Below are 17,443 nucleotides of genomic sequence, written 5' to 3'. Positions count from 1 at the left end.
TATCTAACCACTAGGAAAGGCTTCAAAGAAATATTTTGTACTGTATCTGTTCCTGGGGAAGCAGGGAGATTCATGGGGCTTTAGTGGCTGTAAAACCCTTTCAGAGCCAATGCAGAAAGTGTTGGTTTAGGAAACAGGGATGTCCAGTTTTGTCTACAAACCTCTAGGAGAAGAGTGGCAGGAAATTTTTAAAAAACTAGGTTATGGCATGCTTTTCCAGGGCAGAGAAGGGCAGGTTGTTCACCTATAACTGCAGTTCTTTGGATAGTTTTCTGTGAATTCACACATTTGGTTTATTCTGCACTTGCACAACAATGATATACTCACAGGGAGATTCCTTTAGTTGGGGAAAAGATCTCTGTGAGGACATAACCAGTGACCTTCCTTGAGGTCCCTAATCCAGAGTTTTGGACCATGCTCGTGAAGATTGTCAGTTCTGGGGAAGCTGTGAAGATGGAATGCCAGCAAGAATAAGAGGAAGCGGAAATAATAAAGGACTGATGCTTAAAAATAGACATCACAAAATGAATCTTTATACTGATGATATGTTTCTGTTTTTGAAAGACCCATTAAAAAGAACAGAATCTTTGAATAAAATAGAAGAATATAGCCATTATACAGGTTTGAAAATTAATTTTCTAAAATCCAAGTCATTATGCTTAAATATGCATACAGAAGACCAAAATGAAATTTTAAAAGTGTCTCACTTAGAGTTATGTTGCTTGACTTTTAAATATTTAAAAATATGGGTAACAAAAAATTTAAATAAATCAATTTATAAAAATTATTTTTAAAAACTCAACAAATGTACAAAGGAAAAAAAACATAAAGTGGGCCAGTCTGAATTTGTCAATGTTAGGGAGAAGAGCCTTAGTTAATACTTACATATTAGCAACATTTTTATTTTTATTTCAAAACACATCTACAACTGGAGGGAGGGGGCGAGCTAGAAACAGCAAAGCAGCAAGGAATCTGGGCTCTCCAGAAACCTGCTGCATGCCATGAATCCAGACACCCCCCAAGAAATTTGGGGGTAAGGGGGCCCAAGAGAGGCGACCCTGAGTCGTAGGAGAGCTGAGATATCCTGGGGGAGTGGAGGGCGACCCCCCTCAGGCTGTTCTTTTTCTCCAGACAGAGGATTCCTCCAACGCCATTTTCTAATGTCGTCTTAGCTGTGAAGCTCCGCGGGCAGGAGGGAAGCACGAAGATTTACGTCTGACTGCATGAACAGGGACTAATTGATCTCAACACTGCTTCAGTAAGTACAAAATAAACTTAAGTGGCTGATTTTAAAGAAGATAGTGTAATCTTGGAAGCGGCAAACAAGCTTTAAACCCAGACACATCGGTAATTTATTACTGCGTCACGCCTGAAACAGAAACTGAAACTGATAAAGACATGGACACAGACACAGAGACTTTTTCTTCTTATCCCCTGTCCTCGGATAGATGAAATAACCTTTATAATAGAAAACAAGATGTATAAGGAGGCGAGATGTTGCGAGAGGTGGATTTAATCTAAATGAAGTTTTATTATGGCTGGACCTAAAATTGTAGCTACTTGGTGAAAGTTGAAGTCTGGGCTAGCATAACAAATCACCAGCTCTACTGAGGAATTGACTTTTATTACTTGATCACTTTATGGATCTTGGCAGGAAGAAATAAACACGCCAATTTGGTGGCTATTCTCTCTACGATAGGGAACATTTCTTTATCCAAGACTCATATTTTGGAATCAGAAAGCACCTTTTGTCTATCAACTTTACAATGGAGATGGATCTAACGAAAGACCTAACAGATGCTTTACAGGAGATGCAAATTAATATTTTGAACTGCCTTATGACCCAGTTCTTTGAACTTAAGACATTGTTTTCAGGTATGCAGCGACCTATTGTCATGGTCCGCCCTCGAAGGCTACTGGATCCGATTGGATTCCAGGATGCCATGAGAGGTGTTACGGCTGACCTGGCTGGAGCTCCTGCCGAGGCCCTGACCGACAGCTGGTTCGCCGCTGTGGCTAGGGCTGTAGACACGATCACACCTAAACGCCCTCTCCAATGCAGAGACCGCCCGGCGCCCTGGTTTAACCAGGATCTCCGGGCATTGAAGCGGTTTAGGAGATAGCTAGAGCGCAAATGGAGAAAGGACCCGACGGATTATAACTGGATAGCTGTCAAGGTCGCCACTAACCTTTACCAGGCTAAGGTAAAGGCTGCCAGTCGAGCCTACTTCACTAACCGGATAAGCGAAGTGTCCAACCAGCAGGCAGAATTATTCCGTATAGTGCGCGACCTATCCGGAATTGGTCTGAGTGATGGGCCTCCCCCTAGTTTTTCACCGGACCAATCTGCAGCATTTTTTAAATCTAAAGTGGAGGCCATCTGCCGGGACCTGTCTCCTTTTTTGAATACAGTGAGTCGAGCAGAGATGTCTTGCCCGGTAAATTTTGACTCCTTTCAGCCTGCCATGCCTGACTCTGTAGCCAGGGCCCTTGATTGCTGTCGTGCCACCACCTCCTCCCTTGACCCTTGCCCAGCCTGGCTAATCAAAGCAGCCAGGCATACAACAACGGAATGGGCTACCGCAATAATTAATGGGTCTTTTCTTGAGGGCAGATTTCCATCTGCCCTCAAGGAGACACTGATTAGGCCCATTAGGAAGAAACCTAGTTTGGCGGCGGACGAAATTGGCAATTACAGGCCCATCGCCAACGTTTCTTTCCTAAGCAAGGTGGTTGAGAGGGTGGTGGCCGACCAGCTTCAGGCGCACCTCGATGAAACAGATGCCCTGGATCCATTTCAGTCGGGCTTCAGGCTGCACCATGGTGCGGAAACGGCATTGGTCGCCCTGTGTGATGACCTGTTGAGGGAGGCTGACGTGGGCAAAGTGTCTCTGCTGGTCCTCCTCGACATCTCAGCGGCCTTTGATACCATTGACCACGGTATCCTCCTGGGGAGGCTCTCTGAGCTGGGAATTGGGGGCCTTGCATTGGCCTGGTTCCGTTCCTTCTTGGAGGACCGCCCCCAGAGAGTACAGCTTGGGGGGAGCGTCTCGGCCCCGTGGAGTCTCAATTGCGGGGTTCCACAGGGGTCGATTATCTCCCCAATGCTGTTCAACATCTATATGAGGCCACTGGGTGGGGTCATCAGGGGGTGTGGAGCCCGGTGTCATCAGTACGCTGATGATACCCAGCTCTACATCTGCTTTCCACCTAACACAGGAGATGCCGTTCCGTCCCTTCAGCACTGCCTGGGGACTGTACTGAAATGGATGCAGGAGAACGGGTTGAGGCTGAACCCGGACAAGACGGAGGTACTGAGGGTGGGCGCTGTGACAAACCCAGACCTACTGGGATATGCCACAGTTTCACTAAGCTGCCACCAACCATTCCCTATAAGAAGTCACACAGACCAGGGATGGATTTTTAACAAATAAAGGAATAAGGTTTATTTAAACAACACACAGGGAAAATAAAATGATCAGGTGAATAAGATACAGTAACGTGGCTTAGTCTCAATCATGCATACACCAGTTTGGTTCACTCAGAACACTCTTAAATAAAGCACAGACCCTGAACCTATCAGTTCTGGCTAACCATACAGACACCTGAACCTATCAGGTTGGTACTGACTGACACACAGTAGTACCCTGTCTGACACACAGACTCCCACTCAAGCTTCTTCTCTCAGCTTTTCCTCCAGCTTCTCCTAACTTCTCCACACACGCTCCACATATATATACAGTACAGCCCCTCCTCCTGATGTCCCGCCTTCCACTCCCCATAGGATGGAACTTTCCCTCCAAACCCATGACAGACAGGTAACATCAGTGCTGTATGTAACAGGCGCCACCACACCTGGGGGCTTGGGAAACTCCCTCTCTTTCGGGGGGTGACCCTTCCTGCCAAGGATGGGGTCCGCAGCTTGGGGATCCACTTGGACCCGGCGCTCACCATGGAAATCAAGGTAGCGTCGGTGGTCCGAACCGCCTTTTTCCACCTTAGGCGGATAGCCCAGCTGTGGCCCTATCTCAATGTGGGGGCACTCACTACCTTGGTGCATGCGCTCGTAATCTCAAGATTAGACCACTGCAATGCGCTGTACGTGGGGCTGCCTTTGAGGCTGCTGCGGAAACTTCAGGTGGTGCAGAATGCAGCGGCCAGACTCCTCAGTGGTGTGAAAAAATTCCAACATATTTCGCCCACTCTGGCCGCATTGCATTGGCTGCCCATCCACTTCCGCATCGACTTCAAAGTGTTGATGCTTACGTATAAAGCCCTAAACGGTTTAGGGCCTCGATACTTGGCGGAACGCCTACTCCCACCAAGATCTACCCGTGTCACTTGTGCGAGTCAGGAGGTGAGGCCGAGGAGCTTAACGCCGAGGGAGGCCCGGAAGGAAAAGAAAAGAAATCGGGCCTTCTCGGTGGTGGCTCCTCGCCTCTGGAATAATCTACCTCCTGATATCCACGCGGCTCCCTCGCTGGGCACTTTTAAAAATCAATTAAAAACATTTATGTTTCGGCAGGCCTTCCCCTCAGTTAATTCCTGACCTCCTTTTTCCTCCCCTATTCTCTGTCCTTCTATTGAAAGTTTCTCTCTATGTATAACTGTTTTTGTATATATTGTTGTATGTTTTTTGTGAGCCGCCTAGAGTGGTCTTAATCGACTAGATAGGCAGGATATAAAACAAACAAACAAACAAACAAACAAACAAAGTACAGCATTGGGAGACGTAAGACCAGCTCATCGAAATAGAGGCAGCACCAGAGAGAGACTTTATTTGTTTCTGGAAAGGAGGGTGAAACCCCCAAAAAGGAGGTCAGAAAAATTAACCTGTATGGTGAGAGAGAGGAGCAGATGGATGAAAAAGAGATGTGTTCTAACCCGATGGGTGAATTTTTAATCAGGGAAGTGGAAAGGCGAGGCTGAAAGGGAAACGAAATGATGATTACAGACTATACATTGATTGGCTTCAAAGGCAGAATATGACTGATAGAGGAATAAACTCAGCAAATCAGAGAGAAAATGGCTTAAATAAGTTCTATAGATGGCATTTAAAAACTAGTAAAAAGGATGCAAAAATTTAACTTTAGGTTTATAATGCCATAAATGATTTGGAATTCCTGGCCTGTGCATGGAGCTAAGATTTATAAATTAAAAAAAGGAGAATGATACCGGTACTTGCTGAATATAACAATAGAAATTATGGGTTGAGAGGTACACATTTATACATAAAATTGATGTGGTTTATATACTCCGAGTAATTTCGACTATGTTTGGAGTCAAATGGCAATTAAGAATTTCTAACTATGTAAGCTTAAATGTTTATGATGAATATAACACTAGAAATTGTTGATTGTAAGGCACATATTTAGAGAAACAAAATATATATGAATTGTAACATGATTAAGTAAATAAGGCTAGATAGATATAATATCTCAATTTTCTGAAATACTGATAACATTTGAAATACTGATATGAAATACATGTATGCATAGATGTATATTAGAGTGAACATATTATTGGAGATTATTCAATTATAAGGCACTCACATAGAGATATTAAGCACATATGAATTATAACATGATTGTGTAGCTAAGGTTAGATAAATATATCTTTTGGTTTTGTTTTTTGTTCTGAAATGCTGATTTCGCATGATGGTAAAGCATTGATATTCTGAGATATAATTGGTTAGCCAAAGATGTAAGAGAAAGTATCTATAAAAAAATCAATCACTAGAATGATTATAACTTTAGGATGGTTTATACGGAACAAAATTTTTAAGAGCAATAAGGCTGATGCAGTCAGATTTATATAATGGATAATATTGTATGGAAATGCCTCCCCCCTGCCTATATGTGGGGTTTTTTTTTTGTTTGTTTTGTGTGTTTTTTGTTAATTTTGTATGTTTATATGTGTGATAAAATAATTTTAAAAAATTTGAAAACACGCATCTACAACTGGATATCAAAAAAATAAAATTATGGCAAGGATATTTAGAAAGGTTTATTGCAGAAAAGGAAAAGAAGGTAAGATTTTTAAATTGCGTTAAATAGAGTCTCATGGCGCATTAGTTAAACTGTTGTCCGGCAACCAAAACTCTGCTCACTACCTGGGGTTCAAATCCCAGGTAACCGGCTCAAAGTTGACTCAGCCATCTATCCTTACAAGGTCGGTAAAATGAGTACCCAGCTTGCTAGAGGGGCAATGTGTAGCCTGCATAATTAACTTGTAAACTTCCCAGAGAATGCTTGAAGCACTATGGGGTGGGATATAAGCAGCACACTTTGCTTTTAAATATGGATAAGGGGCAAAAGGAGGATTAGAGATACCACATTTGCAAAAATATTATGAAGCTTTACAAATAAATCAAATTATTGAATTTATGCAGAAAGAAGAAATTCAAGAAATCCCTGACTGGGTTGAAATGGAAGGTGGTGAAAAAATGGATATTGTAAATGTGCATGTTTACAGAACAAAATTATTTAGAAAGGGAGAACAAATTCAGAATCCTTTCATTTTTGAAGCATTAAGGATATGGCGAAAACATATGAAAACTTTTGCTCCCCCAATATCCCCCTTATGTCTTCTATTGGATCACCCAAACTTTAAATCTCATGAGAAATATGTGCAATTTAAACACTGGAAACAAATTGGAATATACAGTATTAAGGATTTATTTGAATCAGGGGAACCAATTGCTGTTAGACAAATAGAAGAGAAATCAAGGCAAATAAGAACCAATTGACTACAAATAAAACAAATAAGGACCTTAGTGATACAATTATATAAAGAAATCTGGCCCTATAAGACTATTGACCAAATTTGAACAATACTGTATACAAACAGATAAAAATAAAAGGATCGGATTGACCTCATTAATATATAAGTGTATCACTGAGAAAGAACATGTTAAGGGTAGAGGAGCCAAAGCATCCTGGGAAACAAATTTAAATATTAATTCCTTTCTATTCTGAGGAGGTTTGAACATGAATAAATATGCATATAAATCAGTATCAGCTAAAATGAAAGAAACAGTTCTGAAAGTTTTTCACAGATGGCATCTGTACCTACAAAGCTACATAAAATCAGCAGGGATATATCAAATAAAAGTGTTGGAGAAAATCTGGACAAAAGGGAACCTTGGAACACATGTGGATTTGTTGCCCAAAATTAGAAACATTTTGGCATGATGTAATCAATTTGACAGAAATATTGACTAATCAAAAAATAATTGCGAACTATCATTTTCAGTATTTTTACTTCCTGTCCTCTGAAGATGCCGGCCACAGAGACTGGCAAAATGTTCGGAATAAAAACCTCCAGAACATGGCCAAACAGCCTGAAAAACCCACAACAACCATCACTGTTTTTTGCTTTGCGGTTGGGGATAATCCACCTCAATGTTAGCAGAGCCTATTCTACCCATCTTGTCACTATACCGTTGTTTGGTAATTAAGAAAAAAACTCCAAAGATGGCATGTGCCATCAAGTCTCTTCTGATGCATGGTGACTAGGGGCCTGTCCAGACCGGCTGTTTTGGGTGTGGGCTGGATTGAGCTCCAAGGAGTCGGTTGAAGTGTGGGGAGGAGTGATGTGCCATTTAGTACATTCCTCCTGTCTCCACAACAAATGACCCCTTGTGGCCCATTCAGTTATCAGTTATACACTGTCCCTTATCCTCTGTGGAGGGACAGGAAAAGTGAGCCCTTCTGTGCTACAGAGCCATTCAAAGCAAAGTTTATGCATTAACTCATGAGTAAGTTTACCCAGTTTACCTATAATTAAGGAGACAAGAGCCAAAGACAGCTGCAGCATGAATACAGAACATTGTGGTGAAATTTGGGGAGATAGAAGGGGGGCTAACTCCCCTTTTTCTCTGACGTTCTCCTCAGCTCAGGATCTGCTGGGGCTGCGTTGTCTATACGGGCAGAGCCCATAGGGTCAACATAGCCCCCTTCCCGGTCTTTTCTCTCAGACCTCATTCAGAGGAATGGGGTGACTTTCCTTTCTATTCTGATCACTTCTGTATTTCCATTGTATGTGCATGCTAGAATAGGTTCAGTTTAATCATTTTTGCTCTAGTGAGAGTTCAGGCTTGACTTGACTGAGCACCCACTTTTCTGCTTTTCTGGCTCTCTTTCATATCTACGTACACAGCTCTCCTCCAACACCACATTTCAGTGAGTTGATATTTGTCTTGTCTTTCTTCACTGTCTTCCTTTAACACAGTATGGATGATCCGGACCTTGGTTTCCAGTGACATTCTTTCCCAACTCCAACCTCTTCTTCTTTTATTTCAAAAAGACAAAGGGATATCTTTTGGAAAACATTCGTACAACATGTCCTTTTTGATCTGATACAGCTTTTCTTCCTTAGCTTACCAAACTCAAAGGAAGAGTTTGGAAATTGGAACATAGCTTTCTAGTATGAATTCTGCAGAGGAGGCATGGCAACATTAGTTTACCAGAGAGATTAAAGGATGTGTACGGTTCTCCATTGTACATGTACCTACTCACACGTTTGCTGCACCATTTCATTAAGCACAAAACAGCCCTTTTAAATATTTTGGCACAGAGGGACTATAACCACATCCAAGCTGTTCTTACTTCTGTCTTCTCCCAGTAACCATAGTGCTTATGATGTGCTTATCTTCTGGAATCCTCTAGCATTGAGCAATTATGTATGCAGGAAATTTATCTTGGAATGTATGTACAATGGTGCCCCACTAGACGATTACCCCGCAAAATGACGAACCCGCATAATGACGAGTTTTTGCAATCGCCATTGCACTTCGCAAAACAGTGTTTCCTATTGGCGATTTTCGCTGGACGATGTTTCAGTCCGTGCTTCGCAAGACAGTTTCCCCCCCCCCCTTGGGACCGATGCTTCGCAAGACGACGAATTTAACAGCTGATCGGCGGCTTTGCAAAATGGCTTCCCTATGGGCGATCTTTGCAAAACGGGTTTTTTGGGACCGATGCTTCGCAAGACAGCGATTTAAACAGCTGATCGGCTGCTTCACAAAATGGCTTCCCTATGGGCGATCTTCGCAAAACGATGACTATTTTCCCCTTTGGAACGCATTAAACGGATTTCAATGCATTCCAATGGGGAAACGCTTTTCGCTAAACAGCTATTTCAACGGAACGGATTAACATAATCTTGCGGGGCACCACTGTATAGCATGCATACATTTATACTCCCATTTTAAAAAGCCAGGAAATTTAGGTTTTTTTTAAAAACCCTCTGTTTTACGAGTATAGGATATTGTGCTTCTGTATCTGTAGCGAACAGCTGTGCCCTCACCTGTCCGTCACAGCTGAGCAGTGGAGAAGGAGCCAATGAGTGGATGGAAGGAGATGCCGGGGGGGGAGGGGGCTGGATATAAAGGCTGGTGTATGGAGTTATGAAGAGAGATTCTGTGAGTGAGAGACAGTGTGAAACTTAAAAGTGAACTTAGAGTGAGTTAGAGTTCTGTAAGAACGTGGAACGGTACAAAGAGTTATTAGAGATTTAAAGTCAAAATAGAACTGATACAAATACAAGTGATTAACAACCTGTGATTTACTTATCGAATATTAATCAGATGTTAACTTCCTTGATCTAATAAATGAGTTAAGTTTTAAAAGCTCACTTGTCTCCTTGATTAAATGGTATTGAACCAGCAATACCTGGTGGCAGCGAAGAAACAAGAAGAGCGAGAACCTTGTGAAGACCTGAGGGAATAGGGGCTTCAGAGGGGATCACCACAGTATCCATGATTCAAAAGCCAGGAAGTGTCCCACATTGTGCCCACATTGCCAGCAGGAAAAAGGATGCCAAGCTTTACATAGCAAAGGGCAACCTAATTGGTGATCACAACAATGGTGGCAGTCAAGATGGCCTACAGTATATCCTCTTCTGCTCACTACCATCCACACTTGTTGAAAAACAGCCCTAACAATAGCTTTGTGTTTTGGATGAGAAGTGGTTAACTGATGAAAAAAGGAGTCAGCTTTTTGGATTTTTCCTTGTTTTGTTTCATTTGTGGATGTAGTGAGGGTATCCTGTAGACCAGCAGTCCCCAACCTTTCTGGGACCATGAACCAGTTGGGGGGGTGCGGGCTTCATGTGCAGGGAGGCGGGGGCAACCCCACGCTCACAGGTGGGTGTGTCGCACTTGCAGAGGGGTGTGTCATGCTCACAGGTGGGCATGTCACACTCACGGAGGGGCATGTCGCATTTGCACCCACCCACGAGCACGACGCCCACTGTGTGTGCGTGCGGGGGGGGCAGAGATCCGTGTCCGCAGCCCAGTTCAAGGAAGCTCATGGACCAGCATAGGGACGCGGACCGCGGGTTGGGGACCTCTGCTGTACACCATCACTACTAGTACTGTTGGCATTGTCAACATTCAGGTTGCACTTTGCTATGTAAACCTTGACATTCTTTTTCCTGCTGGCAATGCAGACACAATATTGTGCAACAATATTGGGCCATTTCCTGGATTTCTCAATCATGAGTACCAACATTTACAAAAAATGTTCTGCCAGTGCTAGGCACGAATAATTCGGGTGGCAACACAGACTGTGGGTGCACAGCATCAATGCTGCATGACTGTGCACCCGTGCAGCTTAAAGGGAACACTGGTGAGTACAGAAGCACAATATTCCACATCCATAAACGGAAGGTTTTCTGAAGAAATGAATCATGTTAATAAGGAGAAGGAATGCTCCAGAAGCTCCCTCAGTGTTGGCTCAATGGCGGAAAAGAGGGAAGGCAGCTATGGTGGAGTTTCCTGATATTGTAGGGGTCTAAAAGTTCCTGAGGAAAGTTGCACAAGGGCAGAATAATCCCAATGTGTGATTCACAGAAACTGCTCAAAAGAACAAGATTTTTTTAGCAATCCCCTTTCAAATCTCACTGCTCCAATAATCACTCCATTACGCAATCTACTTATCCATTAAAAGTCTTATCATATGACTTAAACTGGGTCTAGAAACCAATAATGTGGACATACCCTATGGAATCAAAACCCCTTCCACCAGGGACAGCACCAATTTCCTAAAACAAACAAGCAAGCAAAAAACCCTGTGATCAGTCCTGACCATGTTGGTGAGTTAAATAAACACAGTATCAGCAAATTCCGAAATAATTACCATTGTTTAAATGACGGTAAAGCAATCTGCTCTCAGTGCCACCCATAACAGAGCCTGGAAAACAACTGCGGCGGCAGTTTCACTTGGATGTTAAAGATCCGCCCAGAATACATGAAAAGGATGCAGGGGAGGAAAGAAGGAATCAAAAGAAGCTGCCTTATGCCAGCAACATGACAAAACAACAAAGTGTTGGGTGGCATCTTTAAGATTTATTACTAAATCCATTACTACTTGAGAGGCAAAGAATAGAATCCCAAAGGCCAGTATACTGTAAACGCTGCTGTAGTGATCTGACAGAATGGCAGCTATGTATGACCACTTGCATGACCAGGCAGGTTAGTATGCATGACCAGCACTTTGTCACAACCATCACAACTTCTGCACAGGATAACTGGCCTAGATGTTCATAGATATTATGTGCAGGATGTATGTAACAGAATAACATTGACCACCAAACTGAAAATTATATTAAATGAGGGAAATGGTACAGGATTTGACAGCAAGTTGCCACAGATTAGTCACTTGCCTGGTTATGTGCCAAGCCCACAATGAAGCATGCAACCGTGTTAATTAGCTGCAATTCTCTACCACAATGTATGTGATTTCACTTCATCCAGAATGAAATCCCTATAGGATTCTGGCACAACCAAATCATGCTGAAACCAAAAAGCAGCCTCTTTTGTTTTATAACCTTATTGGAAATATCATTTATGCTATATGCATTTCAACAGTAATACATGCAAACCTATATGGATGAGCTGATTAATACATGTAATGAGATAAAAAAGCCCAACTCTTTCCCTTTGCAATTAGCCTTTGAAATTCTTTAGTTCACAGAGACAGTGTACAGGGAGCCTGAAGTGTTCCCTCACTGGTCCATGTTTTTAATGTCAGTTTTATGTTTGTCTTATGTAAAATGCTTTAAGGCATTGTCAGCAAAAAGTGGCATACATTTACATCAAAACAAAAGTACAGTTGTGCCCTGCTAGACAATTACTCTGCTCTACGACGAATCCGCATTACATCGACGTTTTCGCAATCGCAAAATGATGTTTTAAATGGGGGAATTTCACTTCACGTCGATCAGTTCCCTGTTTCGGGAACCGATTTTTCGGTTCCCGAAAAACAGCTGATCGTTGGGTTTCAAAATGGCCACCGGCTTCAAAATGGTCCCCTGCTATTTTCTAGGACGGATTCCTCGGTATACAGGCACCGAAAATGGCCGCCATGTGGAGGATCTTCACTGGACAAGCAGGTATTCAGCCCATTGGAACGCATTAACCGAGTTTTAATGAGTTTCAATGCTTTTAAAATTTTGTTTGATGATGTTTTTGCTCTACAGCAATTTCGCTGGAACGAATTAACATTGTCAAGCGAGGCACCACTGTAAGTGTATGAACTCCTGATTGGTAGGTCCCTCAATAAGGTTTGCAGTGCAAACACAAGTATGGAATGGGATTTGCAACAGGGCCTGATGCCTGTATTAACACCTCTGTTAAAACATTTGTTTTTACTAGTAAGCAGTATTTTCATGTTGGACTGCTATCTGTTTGCAAGTGCAAGATTTCTACCTAGAAAGACAAGTGTATTTGTTCAGGATAGGCTACAGATTGTTGATGATATATTTAAGTGGCTTCAGATGGGAACTTTAGATTACAACAGGAAATGTTCTGTTATTATCTAATCTTTATTTGTCCTGTAGAAAGTGGTTTCTAGATACCAATCATTTCTGGGTACCAGTAGTCCCAGGGCTCTGATTTTTCACTTTGTTGGTGATCGCTGCAATCTGAGAAATAGCATACAGTATTTAAATCCTCAAGAGTTTGTCTCATACTTCCAAGCAGTTCTGGTTGCATCATTGTGTTTGGAAGAGGACAATGAATTCTGTACTATATTCCATGTGAAAGAATGTATATATTAACAGCTACCTGCTTTTTCATGGCACATGACAGTCCTTATCTGTTCACAGTACAGCTGTACAGTGTCTAGAAAGAAGACCTGCTCTGTAGACTGGTCTAGGCTGAGGATATCTGATGGAATTTCATAGTGCCTCTTTTCCATATGTTCAGCTGATAAGTTGTTGATATATCACAGATAGAGAAAAGGAGGTGAAAGTACTGTTCCAAGTCAGCTATGCAAATATTTGTACATATTGTTAGGCCATGCACGTACACAGAATCCATAGGGCCCTTCCAGCTCTATAATTCTAAGATGATGATGATGACAGCAATATCTTTGAGTTATATGGTCTCATCAAAGCTGAAGTAATTGTGGTTAGGAAAAGTCACACTGCTTGGTGGATAAATTACTCATTTTCAGTGATGAAGTTCCAACACAGTCTTTGCTACCATAGATCTTAACACCCTATACAACAACATCCCCTCCCAATGAACTAGGAAGCAATCAAGAATACTGAGCAGCCCTCTCTTCTAGATTGTCACTTTGCTCTTGCAAAGTGGAAGATTTGAAGAGAGGAAACTTGGACAATTCAGGAATGCTGCCAAACGAGCCAGAATATGTGGCTTGCATCTGGCTTGCATGGAAAACATTTGGCTTGCACAGAGAAACATCATAGCTGGGTAAGTCTTTCTCCTTCAGATCTGCTGCCTAATGTAAGTCTGAAATGACAGAGGGCTAGGGTGATTTCCTTTCCTTCCTTGAGCACTCAGCCTGAACATCTTAGTAAGATTTTTTTGGTCCTAAGAACTAAGCATCAGCTAGCAACACAGTCACGCCAGCCCCGACTGACAATGCACACACTGAAGACTGCTGCCAATTCTCAGCTGGTGCTGCCTACTAATCAGGGGCATTTGCAGGCAGACAGGCTGTTGATGCTCAGGATCCTCCTCAATCTGACACGTCAGGATCATTTCCACAGCAACAAATTGCTCCTGAACAGAGTGTTCAGCAAAACGGCTGTTGCCTTTGAAGGTTGGGGGAGGATCCTGCCAATGTGTAATGCTGATGCTGTGGGAAGCTAGGATTTCAGGCAATGAACACTGTCCTTTCTTCTAGACTCACAGGATGTGGGGGTCACAATGGAGTTCTCTACTTGACACTGACTCTGAATCAGCCCTCACAGAACAGTCACATATTACAGGAACAAGAATCTGAGTTCGCAATTCCTAGGAAATGAAACAGGTAGATGACATTTCTGGGTAGCATTTTTAACAGAGCTATATGTGCCTACACTATATGCCCTCTTTTGCTTGCCAACCATTTAAGCATGTACCGGTTCCCCTCCTATCTCCAACCATGCACATCAAAAGTAAGACCACATAGTCCATGTCAGTCAAACAGTCCGGTTTATACTAGACATTACTTCACTTTTGGATGGAGGAACCGCTGCCTCAAGTGGTGAAAGATGCCTGTTGGTCACAGCACACGATCTTCTCATCTCTATTTTGACTCTAAAGTGCTTTGTTTTGGTCATGCTTGGTCATGCTAAAACAAACATGGGATTCATCTGCAAGTCTGATTGTTGTGACACAGGTCTCTGAGGAATTTATGTTGTGGGAGGGGAAATAGTTTATTATAGTGAATGCACAAGTCCTTAACATCTATTTTGACCTATAAATTTCATTGACATAGCAGTTGTCAGTTTATACCAGAAGTTGTTCTGGAGGATCTTCAGACCTGGGAGAAGAAAGTGAGAAGTGCCACTGGCAGAAAAGGGTGCAACTTCCTTTTCATGGAAGGGCTGAAAGATCTGAATCATTCTCAAGCAGCAGAATGACACCAAAAGAAATACACTATACAACCATGCAGGCACCATGTCCATCACATCATCACCCCACCTTCAGTACCAACACCTTCCTAGAATTACTGGAACTTGACATGAAAAACAGAAAAATTTACTGATGATTGGCCTTTATTCATGTGTGTGTGAGAGAGAGAGCTAGCTACTTGAACTATTAACTGGCAAAGCTATAGTCTCATTGATGCAAGGTCAATTTGTCTCGTGTGAACAACACTCATAACAAAGGTTTCCATATTGCTCTTGAAAAACATTGAAATATTCCAGAGCATGCAAGATTACTGTTTTAGATTAATACTCCTAGAATTCCCAGGCAGCATTGCCACTAGCAGTGGCATTCTAAAAGAAATAACTTTTCTAACACTGGCAATAATAAATTAAGCAGCTTTTGTCACCAGTTAAATATAACTTTTCCAATCTCTCAAAAAACAAAATTTAATATTATATTTGCAGCAAGCATCACGGTAAATTCCTTTTCTTCCAGGCAACTAGGTTGGAGCTCAGCCTCCGTGAGGTCATTAAGTCTTGCAGCCCAGTCTTTCTCCAGGAAAGCATGATTTAGGTGGAACCTCCAGGATGCAGACATTTGGGACTGGAAGTCCAAATGCTCCCCTCTCTCTAGAAAACAATCTGAATGCACATGTCTGAAGCTAAATAAAAATAACATTTTCCTATTCCAGTCTTCTACAACCTGGCTCCTCCCAGTTGTGTAGGACTACATTCTTATCCTCCCCGTCCAACACAACTCTGCAGGTATCTGGAGGGGCTGGACTGAGGAAAGCTGTGTTACAACAATTGTGCTCTTCTTTTCAGGTGGTTGATCTTGAGTTGACCCACTACTTATAGGAAACAACCTGAAACACACAGTCAGAGAAATATCAAGAATGAATGAAAAAGAAACAGAAGGGAATGGAAGAATTCCAATGACTTTTAAACTACAAATACCACTATATTTGGCATTTTTAAAAAAAATATGTGAAGGAGAGGCGAAGGTCAGATAAACTACAGTAGATGGAGTAAAACTTTTAGAAAGAGGTAACAGTAGATAGTGAGCAGCTCAGGGAATGATAATTGGGAATAAGAAATGGGGTTATTGTAAGCATGTCCCTATTTAAATTAATAAACTGTTGAAGGAATTGCAGAGATACTATTAGGAATGCAAAAGCTGACCCTTTGGCTGTGGACAAAAGAGGGAAACGTTCTCTAATTATTCTCCAGTTTGATCGTTGATTTTTTTCCTAGTCATACAATGCATTTTCCTGGCCAGTGCTGTAACTGCAGTTTATTTTCCACTCCCTGGAAAGGATGTATACAGTGGGGTCTTGACTTAAGAACGGCTCGAGTTAAGAACATTTTGACTTAAGAACCGCTCTCATAGGAAAATATTGACTTGACTTATGTACTTAGATTTGAGTTAAGAACTGAAAAAAAACCATATGGGAGGCAGGGAAAGTGCAAAATTTGAACTTTCAGTTAACTGTTGGCCAGTGAAAAGGGTGCCTGTCTGCTTCCTCACTCCTCCCAGCGTTTAGAGAGTGGATTGGGAGTCTTCAGACTGCCTGGTACTGCCTGGACTGTATTTTCCCTGCCTTCCGTGAACCTTTCCTGACCTAAGAAAAAAAAAGAAACAAAATATTCCCCTCTAGTAGTCGAAGGCAGAATAGCAGCTTCCCATTAGTTTCTATGGACGGAAAAGAGCAGATACGGATCAAATGGTTTTCAATGCATTCCTATGGGAAATGCAGATTTGACCTGAGAACTTTTTGACTTGAGAACCGCCTTCCAATACGGATTAAGTTCTCAAGTCAAGACCCCACTGTACCTCATATGATATTTTATTTCATACCAGAATTGCCTGTGCGCATGACCTGCCCAACTTCTTTTCAGAATCCAAGCCAGGGAGGTGGCTGCCATTACTGTGGTGCACATTTAAAAAAAACATTTCCGGCCAGTACATCGATACATTGGTAAAAGTATGTCTCAGAGCAATCTGAGCCATTGCTGCAATACAGTGGGGTCTTGACTTGAGAGCTTAATCTGTATTGGAAGGCGGTTCTCAAGTCAAAAAGTTCGCAGGTCAAATCTGCATTTCCCATAGGAATGCATTGAAAACCATTTGATCCGTATCTGCTCTTTTCCGTCCATAGAAACTAATGGGAAGCTGCTATTCTGCCTTCGACCACTAGAGGGGGATATTTTGTTTCTCTTTTTCTTAGGTCAGAAAAGGTTCACGGAAGGCAGCAACCAATTACCTCAAGAGTGAGTGTTTCAACACTGGAGGCATTCAAGAGAAATTTGGACAACTGTCTCGTAGATCTCCTTTGACTTGTATACCTGCATTGAGTTGGGGGTTGTGCTCAGTGACCTTTTAGGCCCCTTCCAACTTCATTATTCCATGATTCTATGATTCTAAATCATCGTTTGTCGCATACGAGTACTTTTTTTTGCTTTATAGCTTTTCAGGATGTACAAAAGAGCATAGATTAAACCAGTCTTAAAAATAGTGTTTGACATCTAATGTCAGTACGTATAAGAAAGCATAAAA

General features: G+C 42.1%; 1 protein-coding gene and 1 long non-coding RNA gene across 51 annotated transcripts in view; one reads left to right on the top strand and one right to left on the bottom strand.

Moving 5' to 3' along the window:
* The window catches only part of CAMK2B (calcium/calmodulin dependent protein kinase II beta), a 289,277-nt gene that overhangs the window by 159,380 nt on the left and 112,454 nt on the right, over window positions 1-17,443 (bottom strand). The window lies entirely within an intron of this gene.
* Window positions 1,193-17,443, top strand: part of LOC144584195 (uncharacterized) — an 80,404-nt gene continuing 64,153 nt past the window's right edge. The window contains exon 1 of the long non-coding RNA XR_013538294.1: window positions 1,193-1,258. This is a non-coding gene — a long non-coding RNA (uncharacterized LOC144584195). The remainder of the gene's footprint in view (window positions 1,259-17,443) is intronic.

Source organism: Pogona vitticeps, chromosome 8 (genome assembly GCF_051106095.1).
Source record: "Pogona vitticeps strain Pit_001003342236 chromosome 8, PviZW2.1, whole genome shotgun sequence".
Classification (NCBI taxonomy): Eukaryota; Metazoa; Chordata; class Lepidosauria; order Squamata; family Agamidae; genus Pogona; species Pogona vitticeps.
The sequence above is the reverse complement of the archived record's forward strand: the minus strand, read 5'-3'. Positions and strand labels throughout refer to the sequence as shown.